Source organism: Lathamus discolor, chromosome 4, assembly GCF_037157495.1.
Source record: "Lathamus discolor isolate bLatDis1 chromosome 4, bLatDis1.hap1, whole genome shotgun sequence".
NCBI lineage: Eukaryota > Metazoa > Chordata > Aves > Psittaciformes > Psittacidae > Lathamus > Lathamus discolor.
The window spans coordinates 10,796,025-10,813,811 of NC_088887.1; the positions used below are offsets into that span (position 1 = coordinate 10,796,025).

A 17,787-nucleotide genomic window follows, 5' to 3' on the forward strand; every position below is an offset into this window, starting at 1 on the left:
GTGCTGGTGGTCTGGTTTGGCAGGCTGCGTTTGAGGGTAGGCCAGATGGAGATCCTTCAGCTTTTTCAAATGAAGTTCTTTTGCCTACTGTTTTCTACCTCTTACAGCTGTGTACTCGGTGGAGTGGAAGAGGATGGCAGACCTGCATTGGATGGAAGCCCAAGTTAGGGCTGCCAAGTTGCTGCTTAGGCAGGGAGAAGTTTAATGTTGCATGTACAGCAGCACAGCAGCAAGAGGACATGCAGTGCGACTTGGAGCAAGCTCTGAACTTCCCACTTAGGAAGGGATCCAGGTCTGTAAGGAAGCTTTAGCACTGCCAAAAGGTTTTTGTTATCAGGTGCTTGTGTTGGGGAGTGGAGGTTGGTCAGCCTGAGCCATACCCAGTTGGAAGTAGCCACCATTAGATTGAAATCTGCCCAGATTATTCTCTTGGTTTGAAACTCTCTGGTCGATGCTTGCGTAAGTCTTGGTCCAATAACAATTCGTTACAAGGATACGAAAGCAGCTCCAAGCCTCGGGGTGCCTTCACGCCATCCCGCTCAGGGAATAAAATCAGAGCAGTAAATTGCCATAGCAGTTACCTGTGGGCAGTGGCACTGGCTTTCTGCCGCACATCCTCTGGTAACTGGTGTTTCCAGGATTGAACTTGTTCAGGGTTTACTCACCACAATACTCATGGCAGGCAGACACATAAGGGACATAAGCACAGCCAAAGCACAGTTGGTTTTGAAACTTGCAAGAATTATTTATGGAAAGTGGGCTTTTTACTGTCCCACTTAGCTTTGGCTGATGGAGCTGTGATGGTAGAGGAGGTGTGGAGGAAACGCTTTGACCCTAGCAGTGAAGGAGAGCCGGTACCCATAGTGAAAGAATGTAGAGGCTCAAACCCTGTGTGTCTCAGCTTCCCCTGGCTTTCTAAGTGCTGCACTTATGCTAAGCAATCCCCATTCACAATGAAAGGCAGTGTACTTTATTTAATAACTGTGTTGTGGGGCTCCTCTGGGAGCTGAAGTGCCAGAATTGGTTGGCTTTTTAATGGGGCCTGTCAGGGGAATTGGCTACAGATGGGGAAATGAGACATGTTCACTCATCTCTGGTTTTAACGTCCCAGCACTGGAGTAGAGGGGTGGGTTTTGTTAAGTGTACTTTGTGGCTCTTTCTCCTCTGTAACAGCCCAACTACTTAATGCAAAATGCTGCTTCTCAGCTTTAACTCAGCCAGGCAAAGTGCTGTGTTACAAAAGCACTGTGGGAGGGGAGAGCAGGGGAGGAAAGCACGCATGTTTATTTGCTCCCATTATGACACTGCTGCTGTGAACACAGATCGAAGCTTTCCTTCCAAAAGGCCTCCTGGCACAGGTTATTTGCACATAAATGGCCGCAGGTGATTTATTTATTCTGCACAGCTGGGTTCTGCAAAGGAAACGGTGGGCTATACCTGCCAATACGCTAATACTCCTCCCTGCAGAGCTGCGAGGGCATGTGGAATTTGCTGTGCTGCAGGAGGCCAGAGACTCAAAGACTTTGGATGAAATCTTCAAGGCTGTGGGATAATTTTATATATACCCGGTCCATTTTGCTCACTTATTTTTTTTGCTGTAGGATTTTGGAGCAAACTAGCGCATAGAGACTTTGTGTGTAGTGTTACAAGGGAAAGGATGATGATTAGGGATGGAGTTGGGGAAGAAAGGCTTGTGTTGCATAACTAAGCTGCGCTGTGCTGTTGGAGGGAAAGAAGAGTCTGCATGTGGGGAAGCAGCAGACACAGATTCCTGTGGGATTGTTCATGGAATAAAATTGGTGATTCGGTCACTTGCTGTGTTAAATGCACTGTGCCCATAGGAAAGCTATTCCTTATGAGGGGCTTTAAACCTATATCAGAATTACCTATATAAGTAACCAAGTCTAGATCTTTATGCCTGAGTTTTGTGCCTTGAATTCCACTCATACTGATTGTGTCCTTTAGGGCTCTTAGTGTCCACTGTTCTGCAGCCAGACATCATCGTCTGTGTATTTTCGTAACTTATTAGAGAGAGAAAAGTATATCGCAAATACCAAATCCAAGACCTCTTAAGTGCAGGATAATGCATATTTACCTCTGCTGACTTCTAGGGTGAAAAGGATTTTCTGCATAGAGTACCTGTATCCTAGAAGTAGGATACTCAAAAGCTGCTGGGAGAGGAATGTAGGAGGGGGAGTTGTAATGGGTAGGGTGATACTTCTATGGTGAACTGAGGATGCTGTGGAGAAGAGTGTGTTTTAGAAACCGCCTTGTCAAAATTGGGGTCCTCAGAGCTACAGGTAGTGAAAGCAGTCTGAAAATCTCTCACATCTAACTTCAAAGGTGCCTGAAGACTTTCAAGTGCAAATGCTTAGAAGCTGGCGCATCAGCTGAGAGCAGAGAGGATGGCTTGTTTCCCTTCTCCACCCTCTTTTTTTTTCCCTAAGGGGAATTAGCCACATAGTTCCATAAAGGTTTTCCACATGGGAAACCTGTCTCCATTAGACAGAATATTTGCATGAAAGGCCAAAAAGCCCAGACTCTGCAGCACTGGAGCCCTAAAGCATCTCTGTCTTTAGACATCTTTCTACAATGAAAACCTTATTTGTCCTCCCTAGCCTGACCCATTGCCTGTGGGCTGTGGATCTTGTCTTATAAAATCTTAAGATGGGGATGCTCTCCCTTCCTTTTGCCTTTCACCCTCGTATTTATATTGGATTAAAATTTGACATCCATTTATTAAACAAGAAAGGAGTTGAGGAGAAGATCTACTAAATGTTTAGGCAGGTGCTGTGACTGCCCATTTGGTGTAAGGGTGTGCTTATACAAGACTGCATAGCAGAGTGGGAGAATGGGGTGGTTAGGGAGTGAACGGAGATTTGGAAGACTGGGGTTCACACACTCTTAGTTAGATCTCAGATGAGTCTTTCACTCTTTTGGTACTTTAACTTGCTGTTAGCAAAGTGGGGCTTGTAGCATTCTCTTACATCAGAAGAGATGCTGGAAGCATATATGAGTTACTGAGTCTTAAGATTCTGGGAACTGTAAAAATGCATAAGAGTTTCAACCATTAAAATGGCTCTGGCTGAAGGGTGTGGAAGGTGATTGGGAATGAAGTTCTGTTCTGGATTCACACTCCTCCAAACCTGGTGCATAAGAGGTTGAAATGAGCCTGCTGAAACCTGACATCTAATTCCCATTTCTAGAGAAGCAGAAAATCTCATCTAGAATCTCAGTTTAGGAAGTCAGCATATGTCAATTTTTGACACAGTTGAGGGTATTTAATCTTTGTCTGCTACTTCTGTAGCAAGTTTAGGGTTTTTTTGATGCCGTTAGAGGAAATAAGACAATTTCCCGAGTCTTTTATTTCCTCCTTCTTTTTATGACAACCCCCTCCCCCCCACACACTTAGGGTTAGATCTATTATAAAATTTTCCTTTTAACAAGTCTGATAGTACAAAAATGTCATTTGAAATGACTCTCTCCCATTACTGAACGATAAAGCTAAATGTAGAAATGGGAGTTCTCGGTGGAAAAAGGTCTTACTACTTTTTTCTATTCCCCTTTGTTTTATCCATGTTTCTACCCTTGGAAATAGAAATATCCTCATGTAAAGTGAAAGAATGTCTTCAACTTTCTCGAGATGATGGAGCTACTTTTATTTATATCAGTTTAAAAGTCTTTGCAGGATCAAAATGCGAATGCATGTAACATCCAGCTGTTTCTGAAGTGACCATGCTTTTGAACACTCAAATTATCTGGTCAAGAGAGGGTAGAAGTGGTGGTCTCACATAAAGAATACAGAAAGATTTAGAGCTCAGAAGAGGAATCAGGATCTCACTGTGCCTGATAACTTATAAAAGTAGGATAATACTGTACAAGAAAGCTGGAGTCAAGCCTGCTGTGTAGGGTGGAAGAAGACCCAAACATATCCAATTTCTGTTCATGGAATGAGAGCTTATGAACTATATATCCATCACATTCCCCAGAGAATTCTCTGAAGCCATCCTCTTGTCCCCACTGTTAGAATGCCCCCTTTGTGTGAGTGCACTAGGCTAGCCTAGCACTCGAGTAGCATTTGGCTCCTTATTTTGCCGGAGGTTTCCCAGATGTCCTTGGGTAAGCCACTAAGGGGGTCACGGATGTTGTAAAGGATGTTTGCAAGGCCATCTAGGTCCTAAAGCAAAATCTGTACTTTCCCCCTTTTTCTTAAGAGGGGCAATGCAGGGTGGGAGTGTAGAAGACAGCAGGAAAACTCTGTTGCTTTCCATCCGCTCCTTCCACTTGCTGAATAGCAGGGAAACTGCTGAATTCCTCAGAAGGCAGGTTTAGTTTTAAATCCTTACTAGAAACTGAGCAAAGGAGGGTTTTGAAACTGGGCCTGTTCTGTCCTGGATTATGGTTATAAGAGTGCTGCTGTGTTGGAGACAGGGTTTTCCTTACATCCTTTGCTGAGGAACAGGGGATGAAGAAGAAAGGAGGCATGTGTTAAGATGATAGAAACACAGCGCCTGTGTCAGACCCAGAAGATGAGGCAGGGAGGGAATATCAGGGAATGCAAAGTCATCCAGAGTATGGCTGTGAAGGAAGCTGTGAACATCTGCCACTTTTAAATGGTTATACATGTGCTTAGTTACAGAAATATAGGTGCCTCAATAATGCATGAGCATAAAGATTACCAGTAGAATTAGTTCAGGTTCTAACTGGGCTTGGAGCAAAAGCCAGGTGGAGGCTTTATGAGTACAAATAGAAACAGTGTTCAAGGTCTGTTTAGGGTTCTAGCAATTAGCTCTTCCCTGCCTTCCAGGGATGTCATGAGGATCAGTGCGCAATTGCTGGGACACCAGAGGCTGAAGGTGCTTGTGAACACCTACAAATATCAGACCAGGCTGGCGCCTCAGGGGTGTGTGCAAAATGAGTCTGGAACTTTGTATTTCTGAAGGAAAACAGAGTAGAAATCCTGTTACTTCTTCGCAGTATGCTATTTCTATCCTGAATAGTGCATTTGAACTCACATGATGATGAAGGGAAGGTTGTTCATGGCGTGGCTGGAGATTACAGCGTAGGATTTTGACCCTGAAGCATTTTAACCCTGAAGTTCTGCAGTCCTAGATGAAAAAGAGAGGGTGTTTCTGTCAGGACACGTGTGAGGCAGCGTGAGACCAGAAGCACTGCTGGGAGAACGGCAAAAGGAGAAGCTGTAATCTGGCAGCAGCAAAGCTTTGCAAGACTCTTAGCCTTTACCTTTCACTCAAGCCTGAAAACCTGTAAAGGTCAAGGCAAATTGTGTAATTCCCCTAGAATGACAGGAAAAGCTGTGTTCCTGGTGTCCTGTGGGTTTCATGCTGCTTTGTTTGTCTCTTTTCCTCTCTTTGTGCACATGATTTTTTTGCACATCGTTGGGAATCAAAGGGGGGAAAAAGTTTTAGTGATAGGAAAAAATAGCCAGTGTCCCTCACACATGCCCAGCTTGCAGACGTGCTTCCTGCATTTGACAGCAAAATCAATGAATCACTAGGAATCTCCTCTTGGTATCAGCATAGAAAGGTTTCCACTCTGCAGAAGGCATAAAACAGAGAGAAAAAAGCAAAAAGTAAAACCGTTTCCCTTCCAATTCTTTCCTGTCTCCTGTTTCCCTTTCCCTGCATGCTCGCACCTACAGATGTTGACACAGCAGTCTAGCTAGCCAGAGCTGCCAGTCAGTGCAAACACTGTGGGAAGGTGGTAAATACCACTGAGAAATAAATGCTCCCTGTTCGTGCCACTTGGGAGGAACCTATTTTATAGGTCTCCTCTCTCTGCCCCTTGCTCTTTGTCCTCTGTTGAGAGAGAGTGTGTCCATGGGGCTCCCCTTACATCTCCTAAGAGATGCGGAATGCCCCTTCCTGCCCCTTGCTTCCTGTAGGGAAGGAATGCCTGCAGAAAGAGCTGAATATTTGACCAAGTTGTTTCCTCCACTGATGGAGAGAGTTCGTCCCTTCTCTGTCTCCTGGGATATTTGTCCCCTGTGCCCATGCTTGTCTCCGATTTAATGTAGTGCTGAGAATGAGCTGCATTCCCAGGCTGCTGTGTGGAAAGAAGGGCAAATGTGTCATCTCTGCTATCTGAAATCTTCAAGGTGAGAGAAGGGATCAAGCATAAAGCATGAGGCACTCCACATGAAGGTGACCTGCTGGGCATGAGATTTTTGTTTGTTTGCAGAGATACCCTGTAGATATGTGTGTATACTGCTGTACAGAGAATAATGTGACTGCAGAACAAAAACTGGCATTTGTTGTACTTTGACCCTCTACATTGCTAATACAGCTCCAACACAGGCTGATCTTAGTCAAACCCATAACTGGCCACCCAACATGTCCTGCTGGAAGTGTGCGTGGCCTGACAATTCTTCCTGTCGCAGTGAAGGCCCTTTTAATACAACCTCCCTTCTTATAAAGAGCCACGGCACCAAGCAAATATGTTCTAGGGTAGAACTTGTTTCTTCTTAGAAGTGTGCAAAATCATGCAGAAGGACAATGTTGAGATGAAATGAGAAAAGTTTGGGCTGTAAAGGTGATTTTCTATCTACACAGGGTGAGCTCGCTTTGCTCTGAAGGCCAAATTCAAATTCACAGCAGTTCCGCAGTGGGTCTTCCCACTTAACCCACACCCAGCACTGCCATCACTCTCTTCAGCCCAATTAAAGGTGGAGCAGGACCCTTCCCAATTGCCCAGCCAAGATGTATTTCTGCGTCCTACTCCAGGGGACAACATCATCCATTGGGATAAAAGGCAAAAGAGAGCAGATCTAGCCTTCCGTTATCTCCCTTAACTCGGCTCGCTCTGTGTCCTTCATGCTATAACAACTATTGGCTCTCTAAGAGGTCTAAAGGAAATTCCCAGTTAGCCCCCATCTTTGGGAGACTTTTTAAGTTCAAGACCCCCTTTTATTTCTTAAATAAAAAAACCTAGGAGACGTGCTGATATAAGCATTAAAATTCCATGGCAATAACTGCGGCGTGTTTGAATTGGAAATTATTTGCTTTCTCTAATCCCCAAAATAAGCCAAATAAACCCAAACTGCCTCACTGCAAAGGTGACTCTCACTTCTTCGTCTGTTCGGAGTTGGCTGTGATGATCCTGAATATTTTTCCATGACTGAAAGGAAATAAAATCCAGCCTTCTGTGACTGCAGCTCTGAAAGGGTTTGGTTTGTTCCAGCGGGTGCAGTGGCTTTGGTAGCTGTGTAAGGAAAAGACTCTGTGGCTGATAATACAACAGGGAATTAAGGAAGATAAGGCACCAGTCTGCGTCTGACTTGGTGAGGGATGTTAGTCAAGTTATGAAAACTTGGCTTTTTCCCCTCTGTTTAAGGCTGAGTGGCAGGCATGCTGCAGAGATATGCTCATCCGTACACATTTTCCACCCTGGCCAGAGTCAGTAGCTGAGAATGGTGTTAACAGAGAAGCTGGTGGTTGGCTCCTTGGCTTAGGAGTCAGTTCTATACTAATCTCCATGTATAATTTAAAAGCAGCCTGAGGGAATACTAGTGCTGTGAGTTTCTTTAAACTCCACCATCTGGCCAGGACACGAGGGCCCCTGGTGACCAATAAGCTGAGCCAAAGTGTGGTATCCTTCCAGCTGCACCGTCTCACCTCCTGTGCTCCCCTTACCCTGTGGTCCACAGAGGGAATCCACTGACATTGGATTCAACTCTGCACCAGCTGGAAGCGTCCCTACAACGAGGGTCCTCTCCATCTGAGGACATTTGGCATGTCGTTACCCTGCCAGTGTGGCCTAATTCTTTTCAAGAAGAGCTTTAGATAGAGAGATGAGAGTATGGATATTATTTCAGGTTAGTTTTAGAAGTCAATGCCACAATGAAAACACTGGGGATCGTTCTTTAAGCAGTTTCTGGTTGGTTTTTTTAGATACTGTCTCCTGAGAAATCATCTCCATTTGAATTTCAGTGAAGATGATTTTTTATCTTCTGTAAGTCCAAAATGTCCACTTTTATAAATCAGTAAAGAAAGTGCTTGTTCTCTGTTCTGCTTGGTCCTCTGTAAAACTCTGCACTGTGATTTAATACAAGAGTTGTCTGTCACTGGCAATGGATGACTCTACCTAACAGAACTGTTGACGCACGAAAGTTATTTCCATCGCATCTACAAGTTTAAAGAATGTGTTTTGCAGATGCAATTAATTTGAAACAAACCCTGTGTATCCTGTAGAAAAATTAGGACACAGCAAATCTGGGCGGAAAAGAATGGCAGCTAAGCCTCTTCCCCTGTCAGAGCTGCACACAGAAGCAGACACTGGGCTTTGCGATTCACTCCCTGAATTGTAAAGCCCATTATGAAATGCAGGGGTGTGCTCTTTGCTGGATGGAATCATGTTGGCATGAGTAGGTCATCACACCTCAAATTCCCAATCTAGTGAATAGCTACTGTAAGTGATAATCCCAGGGCCCTTGGCTATAATAGACTCTTAAAAGGCATCTAAAAAGGGTATGAAGTTGGAAGAGAGTATCCTAGTGCCAGCCACTCCATTAATCACCTGCACTGGTGCTGGGAGAAGAAAAGAAGGGAGGTGAGATCTCCTGCTGCTTCAGGACTGAGGTAGGCACCATTCCCTCCACTGCAGTTTTGGCTTCATTTGACACCTTAACTGTATTGCAGAACAGAAAGAGTATGTTTAATGTGCTTTAGGTAGTCAGTGCCCTGAAGGAGAGCATGGCTGATGTGATTGCCTGGTCTTTAGTAGCTTCGTGTATTAATAGGTTTGTATTACCACTGCAGGAAGGAGGCCAGCACCATTATGTGCTAGGCAGTGTGCAGGCACAAAGATGACTGCTCACCATTCCGGAGGATTTCAGGACTCTTCCTCCGTTAAAGTCTACTGCACTGATACTGGGATTTGGTTTGTATTTCTCTTCCTCTCTGGGAAGGGACAAAGGCCTCATGTGATTAATGGCTTGGTCTTTATAAAAGTCAGTGAGTGTTCATGCCTGACCAGTTTGGGCGTTAGAAGTGATGCCTGACTATTTTAGTTACTTGTGTCTTGTGTTACTGGGAGACCAGATATAGGAGAGTGATGGGGCTCAACATGTGAGGATACTTTGCAGCAAGTTCCAAGGTGAATAATAGGATTTATTAAATATCTACTTCCAACTAGTCAGCAGTCCTACCAGGCAGCATGTAGTGTCCAAATAGAGCTTTGGACCACCAAGGCTGACACCCAGCACTTGGACAAGCAGGGAAGCCATGTTAAATGTTAGTAAGAACAGGCATCACATCCTCCTTTGAGACCCAGCCATCAGCCTGCAGCACATGCACAGTGGCAGAACAACCACAAAGTGTCTAATGCTTCGTAACATCCAAAAATCAAAGGCTTCCATACCAGTGTTCTTACCATTAGGTTTCCTTATGCATTCTCCCACCTATCTTGGCTTCTCCCCAAAGCTGGAGTGGGAGGACACTTGTCAATTACTCTATTTGTGCTCTGTCCCCAGTAATTCTGCCCATTACTCTAGGGAAGACAGTTGGTTGTATTGAAATGAATGTCTGAAAACAAGTTAACAATGCCAACACTTAAACTGACATAATTAGGCTTCAGAGTCAATATCCGCAGAGACCTGGGAGAGGAGCTGGTATTTATCACCACTGTTGTTTCGGTTCTTTTGCAAATGGATAAGGTATAGCTGCACTGGGGTGTAATAATAAAAGGGAAGAAAAACCCCAAACCCCCAAAACTGGTTTGTAACCATAAGGATTATCCCTTTGTTAAATGAAGAACTGGAGAGTCCTTCAGGCTCTGTTAAGTACTACTGTGTATTGTTGTGCTCCAGTGTATTGTTACCCGCTTATGCAGTCCAAACCTTCTATTTTTCTAATATATTTTCCACATAGTCTCATTATTTGTGTATTTTGACATACAGCCTACCTGGCTTTGCTTTGTTCCTCCTTGTTCTTTTTTGTTGCAACTCTTTCCCTTTCTTACACATGCTAGCTTGTTGAGATGCAAAATCTTAGGTTCAGGCATGCAGCTCTCTACCTTCCGGTAGTCAAGTGTCTATTTGTATCTTCCTCTGCTCTTGCAGTCTGCACGTGTATGGTGTTATTGTGTTATTCCCTGCACACGTACTGTTACCGAGTGGCAACTTTGGCAATACACTAAGTAGAACAGAAAAACGAGTTACCATAGAGGAAAAGGAAAAATCTTTTTAATAAACTCTAAAACCCCTTTGCTTGTTTACCTGGAAACAGCCCTGAGCAGCCTGATACCAGCAGAGGTGTAGGAACGTGTGTCTTGCTCCTGTGCAGCAATTGTAGGGCAGTGCAGAAGGCCAAGCTCTCTACCTCTGTTTGTGTAATGAGGCTATTGGAAATAGAAGCTGAGACGCAGAGTTGCACATGGAAGATGCTGAAATGCTCTTAAAACAGATGTACATAATTAAAGTACTTCAGGTTTTCCTGGAACACCGGTTTTGCGTTATTAGATTCCTGACAAGGAAGTCTGTTTAGTGTGTTTGATTTATTTTCTTGTATTTGTTCGTACTGCTGGAGACAGGGGGTAGTATATCCACAAGCAATAGAGCTTTTATAGGAATCTGTGTCTTTCAAGCTAGCATTTGCTGTCCTGCAAGCAAAAAAAGGAGAAACACTGAAGTCTTTGCAATGCACAGTGGGTCTCCCAAGTAGGCCACAGAAGTCTAAAGGCCTATAGTGAAAAGCATGCCATAGATCCAGGCTTTGCTCCAGGACCATTGTTGGAAAACAAGGAAAAGGGCTTGAGCTGCAGAGGTCAGAAATACAGTACTCTCCAAAGATAGAAGATACTAAGGGATACTTAAGTTGGGAGCTGCAGTGAAGAGCCAGGGGGTAAGGTCTGGCTTTGCCTCTCCCTGTAGTTCCAAGTTGCTTGGATCTAAGCCCTTGCGGTTGCCTTATCATCAAGATGTATTTTCTCCCTTTTCTTTAGTAAAGAAGAAGCTAGAACAAAAACGTTAGCAAGCGAGGAGGAGAAAAGCAGTAAAGCAATGATAAAAGTGCAGGATTCAGTTTCCCTAAGGCTTCTCTGGACTGCAGTGATTCCCCTTGCCTCAGCCTGAGGGAAGCTTGAAACTTCCTTTTCTATTACAGAGATTTGCTTTCCCAGAATACCATCTCTGAGCCTCAATGCCCAGTTCCTGTGGGTCATCTTCTACTCCCAGGCTATTTGCCATGTGTCTAACTACCAAGTTCACTTCTCTGCACTGGCCTCTAATGTTTCTGTGCTCAAAACAAGGACTTTCAGTTGAAAATATTGCAGATTAAAGAAACCATGAAGAAAGAGAAAAATTGAAGGAGAGCATAGCATGTTTATCTTGAGTTTCTGAACATGAGAAATGATTCCGACCTCTCACAAATTAGCAAATCCAATTCATACACTAAAGAGGCTGGCCAGCATTCAAAGAAAATAGTGGAGAAAGAGCCTAGTAAAGAGAAACCATCCATTACTCGTGCTTGTGAAGATAAAGAGTGTTTTAAGCCTCTGTCCTGACTCTTGTTCTATGTGGGTAGATCTGTTTTGCTAGTCCAATGGTAAAAAGGAAAAACAAAGTTAAAAATCAACTAAAGAAACAAAACCCAAGCAAAAACATGAAGACACATGGTGCTTAGGCTGTAAAGGAGCTGCTCAGATTTGTTTCAGACCAAATAGTGAACAAAGCCCTGACCTCCAATATGAAGCATAGCTTTCTCCCCACCATACTCTATATCTGAGCTTCAGAGGCTTTCCTGATGCTAATTTACAACTGTGTAAAAGGTATCTTTTACACAGGCTTTGGGTATAAAGTATCCAGTTTAGGAGGATGGTCTTTGGAAGCATCTTACAATGGTCACAGATTCATCCTGCACTCTGTTGGTCTGCCTCCCTCTTTATTCATTTGAAGTGCCTAGACTCTCAGCTGAGGTAAGCTTGGCTTTCCACCGAACTAGCTTTGCTTTTCCTGCACAATACCAGTTGCAAGCAAGGTGCTGATATTGTCCTGAATGATGAACCAATATGCCATAGTATCAAGGTTTAAGCTGCATCTCGCCTCGCTGATCCACAGGCAGAGCAGAGGTTTCTCTCACAAGTTCAGAGTTAGTTGGGGTACGAGATAGTTCGTTTCTGCTCATTTGTCAACAGCCATGGGACAAATGGCCATCGCAAAGCTCACGAGCTTCTATTCCAAGTGTAATATACTGTTCCTCTGCCTTTCCCTCTCTGAGTATTATTTGAATGTGTACAATCAGTGAAACACATAGAAGAGCTGCTAGGGAAAAAAGTAAAATCAAAATCCAAGCAACCCTTCTTCTTCCTTCTCAAATGTACCGCAGTTGATCTAGGGGAACAAATGAGGAAATGGGAAAGTGATCCATGGCAGATGTTAGTTGCATCATTGCCTCACTACTGGAAGTCGCTTTGATTTTCCCAGTGAAAGGGTCGAGGAGAACCCGCACAGAAACAGCACCGGATGCTTTTCAGTTAAAGCATATTTACATTTTAGATCTTGAGCACTGATGAGCTGCACTCTATGCCACAGACCTAGAGGGTAAACACCTTTCTGATGCAGAAGTCAAAATACTGTCTTAAAACAAAAGGTGTATCAAACTATTTTCACCAGGGTTGCTTTGAACTTCATGCTCATTTAGGAATGTTGAGTGCTTTTCAGCTTCAAACTACTTCACGTGTACCTTTGAATGATTTTTTAATGGCTGTGAAAGATGGGTGACTATTATCCTCACTTCATGTTCGAGGAAGGTTAGGGCTGACGTGGCTTGCTGGGAGCGATGGGAAGAGTGGGTAAGCCTTCTGTTTGGAGTAGTTGGACTGACCTTTAGTGAAATCTTAAGTGGAGCACAGGTGAATTGGCTGTAAAGGCAATCTTTTATTGGTAGCCAAGATCACAATTCTGTTCATCTGATTGACAGCACATAACTTACCATGGAGGCTGCACAAATGGGATCTATGCTACAGATACTCTCTAAAGAGAGGCCTGGGAAGGCTTAGCCTGCCAAAAGCACCAGTGCTGGCATTTTGTTTAGTAATATCTTTGGCTTTTTTCCACCATTTATGAAGGGGAAAAAATAAAATTGCCTGTCTTGTAAAAAAAAAAAAAAAAAATTAATAAAAAAATATTGTCAATGGGTAATGCTCAAGCAGAGAGCAGAAAAGACCTCATAATTCCAAGAAAACCTGTAGCAAGACAGTGCCATATGTTTAAAACATATGGACTGATGATATAAAATGCTTCTGGAGGGAGAGCATTCCAAGGCATTACACCTTGCATGGCAGCATTTGAAATCAACATGTATAATAACCATGGTGGGGGTGAGACAGCACTACCTGCTCCGCAGACACGTTAATGAGGCAAGCGAGAGCTAATGGACTCCTGATAGAGCACTGTTTAGACATCCACTTAACTAAAGGAAATACTATTGTGCTGTGGTTACCCGGGAGGTCAGAGATTTCACAGTTTAAAGCTGTAAGAAGCATCCCTGAGGGTTATTAAGCCATAACCTTTCAGATCTTTCAGGAATGAGCATTCATGATGTACCATTAGCCTGTGAAATCACAGGCCCTTCTTGCCCTCCCTGCCTCCAATTTCTGTTACATTCACCTGCTGGGTCCTGCCTTAAATTAGGCTGCCAGCTCTTCCTGCCTTGCTTTGTATTTGCATAGAGACTAGCACAATGGGGCCCTGATACTGAATGCAGCTTTTGGATCCTGCTATAATACCCACATATGAGTAATGAATAGCTAATAGTAATAATAATAACAGTGTCTGCTTTGTGTATGCGCTTCATTTTCTTTTCTTTTTTTCTCTTTCCCCCCTGTTCTTTCCTGTGTGAATTACCTCACCCTCAGTTTTTCTTATTTTGCTTTTGTAAACTAGACTGTATCCAGTCTAGCAAGTAGTCTTACACTGATGTGATGGAGAAGAGCCCAGGGCTCTCTCTTATAGGGAAAAGAGGGCATATGACAGATTGCATAGATGTTCGGTCAGGTCAAAAAAACAGTGCTGTACCTGGGGTCTCAAGCTCCATCTGAGCTGCCTTTATAGATGTTTTGGTAGCCTCCCTCCTGCAGTTTATTCTGATCCTTGTGACCTTTTCAGCTCTGTTTCTTGCTCCACAGTTGCAAAAGGAGGATGCCAAGGGCAGCTCTATGCAAAAGCACATGTTATAAACAGGGATGGCTTCTCTGAGGAGAAATTGCTTCTACTAAAAGAGATTTTTCTAGGCACAGATCACCCATCCCTCAGAGGGAAAACACTGGCAAAACACATCAGAGTTAAAACATTAAGAAAGCGTTGGTGTAGTACTGATTACAGCTCTGTTTAAGTGCTTAGTCACTACTGATGGCTGCCTATTCCAGCACAATTTTTGTTGTCTGGCCCTTTTGACCCTTTAAATTTGAGGGAGATAAATTTCTTTAATGAAGGGCTTTTTTGTTGTTGAGGTTTGGGGGATGTCGCAGACACTTTCGAGATCTGTCTGTCTGTTACTTTTTGTAACTTTCAGGTGGATAAAGTAACCCATCATTATTGAGGACATACAGATAATGAAGAGTAATGCTTTGCTTGAGCTGGTAATTCCCAGACCAGGTGAAAATGAGGGCACAGTAGAGTCCTCACAGGGAAGTCTTACACTGGAAAGGCCAGTTCTGTAATGGACATCCTGTAGCCCTTTTGCTGCTCACACCTTATCCTTACATCATTTTCAAGTGAATTCCCTGCTACTGTACTGCTGCTTCAGTGCCAAAGAGCACCTCAGCATTCCCTAGTTAGCTATCGGAAGGTGAAGAAGAGTGCTGATGAAAGCATACTCTGCCCCTCGCAATCACACACTGTAGATCAGAATACGAACTTAGGGAAGTAGTGTGGACCTAACACTTGGAGGGGTGCATCCATGAGTGTGTTCCCTGTTTTAAGGTGGAGATGAGGTTTTGAGAAGACTGCAGTCTTCCAGAAGAACCAAAAAGTTGTGGAGTGCATTGCTGTCTCCTGATTTCAGAGGTGCAATGCTCCATCAGCTCCCTGGGTGTATATTCTGTGTATATGCTTGTGTATATTCTAGTCTGCTTGTCTGAAGGGGGTACAGTGTAAGAATGGGTCTTTTCTAGTGTAGTTTTTGGCTGGAAGGAGATCCTGAAAGGGGTATAGAAAAGGAAAGAGAGAACCCCCAGGAAAGTCAAACTATCTATTTATTTAGTTACGTGTTTTGGGTTGCGTTTTGCATTAATCGCTGCCACACACAGAAGCCCTGTAATTTATTATTGGTGATAAGTGTGGACAGTAGCTATTATTTTTGCTCCCTGTTCTAAAATGTGTCAAGCAGGGACACTTAGATTTATGGAACATGTATTATTCAAATCTCGGGGCTCGATGGCTCAGCATGAACAATCCCAGCTATTTCCAGAACCTCTCAGTCTTTCCTCCTTTATTCCTCCTTGTTTTTTGCTTCCCTTACTCTTTCTCTTCTTGCTGCTTTGTTAGGCTGGATGAGGACAAAGAGAATTTATTTATACTAGGGCAGCTCCAGTGAAACTTCACACCAGTGACAGCACAGGTTGCACAGGGACTTCACAGGCTAATGCTGAGGGGCCTGGTTAATGCTCATCATGTTGAGCTGGAGGAAGAGGTGGTGCATGTCTGGATAGATAGCTAACTGTTACAAATGCTGATGTGGTAAAGTAAAAGCTGGGTGAGCAGTTTCCTGGATCAGAGTAGTCTTTCTTTAGTTTGTAATATCTGACTTGCTCTGGAGCTGTTGTAGGGTTGGAGTAAAGGCTGTGTGACTGTGTAAGCTAGAGCTCAAGGCACTAGAAGCTACTTTGCTTCTCATTGTCAGGGGTGAACTGCTGCTAGATATGATTGAAATCACTCTCACATCTGCACTCATCATGTCAACAGGTGGATTTCACCCCAGGGATCTAGATACATTCCCTTCTTTCTTTTGAGTATAAGCTGCAGGGTATTGTGGAAGCTTAGGAGGTCCCCCGGCAGACATTCCCTCTATAGCCAGTGCATAGATTTTGGCTAGTTTCTCCCTCTAGCTGCTTGCAACCACTGCTTAATGAATAGCACAGGGTTTCTGCAGGAAGGCAGAAGAGTTGGTTCCTAGGAAACTACTGCTTGCATGCAGTAGGGAAAAAGGAAATCTGGTGTGGAGCCATGGGAAAGATAGTAAATTCTAAGGAGCCTTCAGACCAGGTGATAAAATCCAATGGTGGTAGCAAAACCGAAAATGAAATCTTTATCACCAAGAATAATGTATAAGGCCTAAACAGGAAAGAGTAGTCACAGAGTAATGCTCACAGCAGGAGCAGAACTTCAGCAAAATGAAATGATGAGTGACTTTATCAGTGACTCAATACCACCTGGGGAAGTCCAAATAACACCTGGCCTTACACACTCTGCTGAAGTGTTACAAGCCTCCACATGAGCACGTCTGTGCCATCTGGGGTATGTCTGCATTGGAATGTCTTCCTTTTGTACAGGAATGGAAGTGATCTGCACTAGTACAACCTTCTTTTGTATCAGTATAGGTACATCTGCTCTGGGCTTGTAGGATAAACCCACTACACTTTTACACATGTAACCCTTGTCTCGAGCTACATCCTGCCTTTTAAAAATCCTCGTGGAAATAAGCTGTTAGAAACCTGCAAAACAGAATAGTGGAGAACTGAAGGAGAGGACCAAGGTATGGAGGCTCTGAAAATGGGAGTCTGAGGGTTTATTTCCCCCTGCATGAGTTCACATTATCTGCCCTCTTGTTAAATTGTAGAGCAGGGAGCAAGGTGGCGCTAGTTGTGCTGTCATATACTTAGCATGTCCATATAATATATGGATAACAATATGTTCACATATCCAGCAAGACTGCATATGTTCAGCCTGTTTGTGTACCTAGCCGTGAGCCCTGGTATTCTTGTTATTCCCATACTAAATCACAACAGAAGAAAACTTTTTCCTTCTTTCTTTGAGACTGCTGTTGATACTAGTATCAATAGCATCAGTATGAGGACTAAGTATCTTTTAAAGAAGTAAGTGAGCCAGAATTGGGAGCAAAAAAGATAAATGCACAACAGAGTAAACAGCAATTCTGTATCAAAATGGATGAGGAAAAATCAATGGGATACCATAAACTCTGTGTGTGGAAGTATGTGGTAAGGTCACACACAGGCATTCTGCACAGATTTGTGTGGCCTCCATCAAAATACCACTTCTGATAGAGCTTTTAGTGAGACAGATTTCAGGTCTCACATGTTAACTGTCAGCCTCTGAAATACCGTGGTGAGGAGACACTCAGAGCTGTTCTTTTGATACTGAAATCTGTATTAGTTCAGAAAGGGACCAAAGTTAGAAGTCCCGCTTATGAGTGCTGCTGAACTTTGACATGTCATCTGGAACCGAATTTAGTGGCTTGTGCCTTTCTATAATAGGATTACTCTGAATTATCCAAACTGAAATTGAACACACGCATAGCAGCGGCACACGGGCTGCAGAAACAGTTTATCAGGCTCCAGCAAATGTTGTTTGCAGCAGCTAATTTCTTGAATGCACAATAAGGAGTACTGGCTCCCATTTTAGGTGCTCTGGGTGGTAGTTCTGAAACAGAATGTTGTATCTGGTTGCAGTATGTTTTCCTGTTGGTTTCCGCCTCCTCTAGAAAAACAAAACAACCCGCTGTGCTGTCACAGACCAGGATGAAAGGTTGGAAAGGCGAGAACAGGTGATGAGGGAATTAATTTCTAGGAAAATCCCTGAGGAAATTGAGTATG

The 17,787-nt window shown here is 43.6% G+C and overlaps 1 protein-coding gene across 2 annotated transcripts in view; it reads left to right on the forward strand.

Moving 5' to 3' along the window:
• LSAMP (limbic system associated membrane protein) overlaps positions 1 to 17,787 on the forward strand; it is a 991,105-nt gene that overhangs the window by 642,895 nt on the left and 330,423 nt on the right. The window lies entirely within an intron of this gene.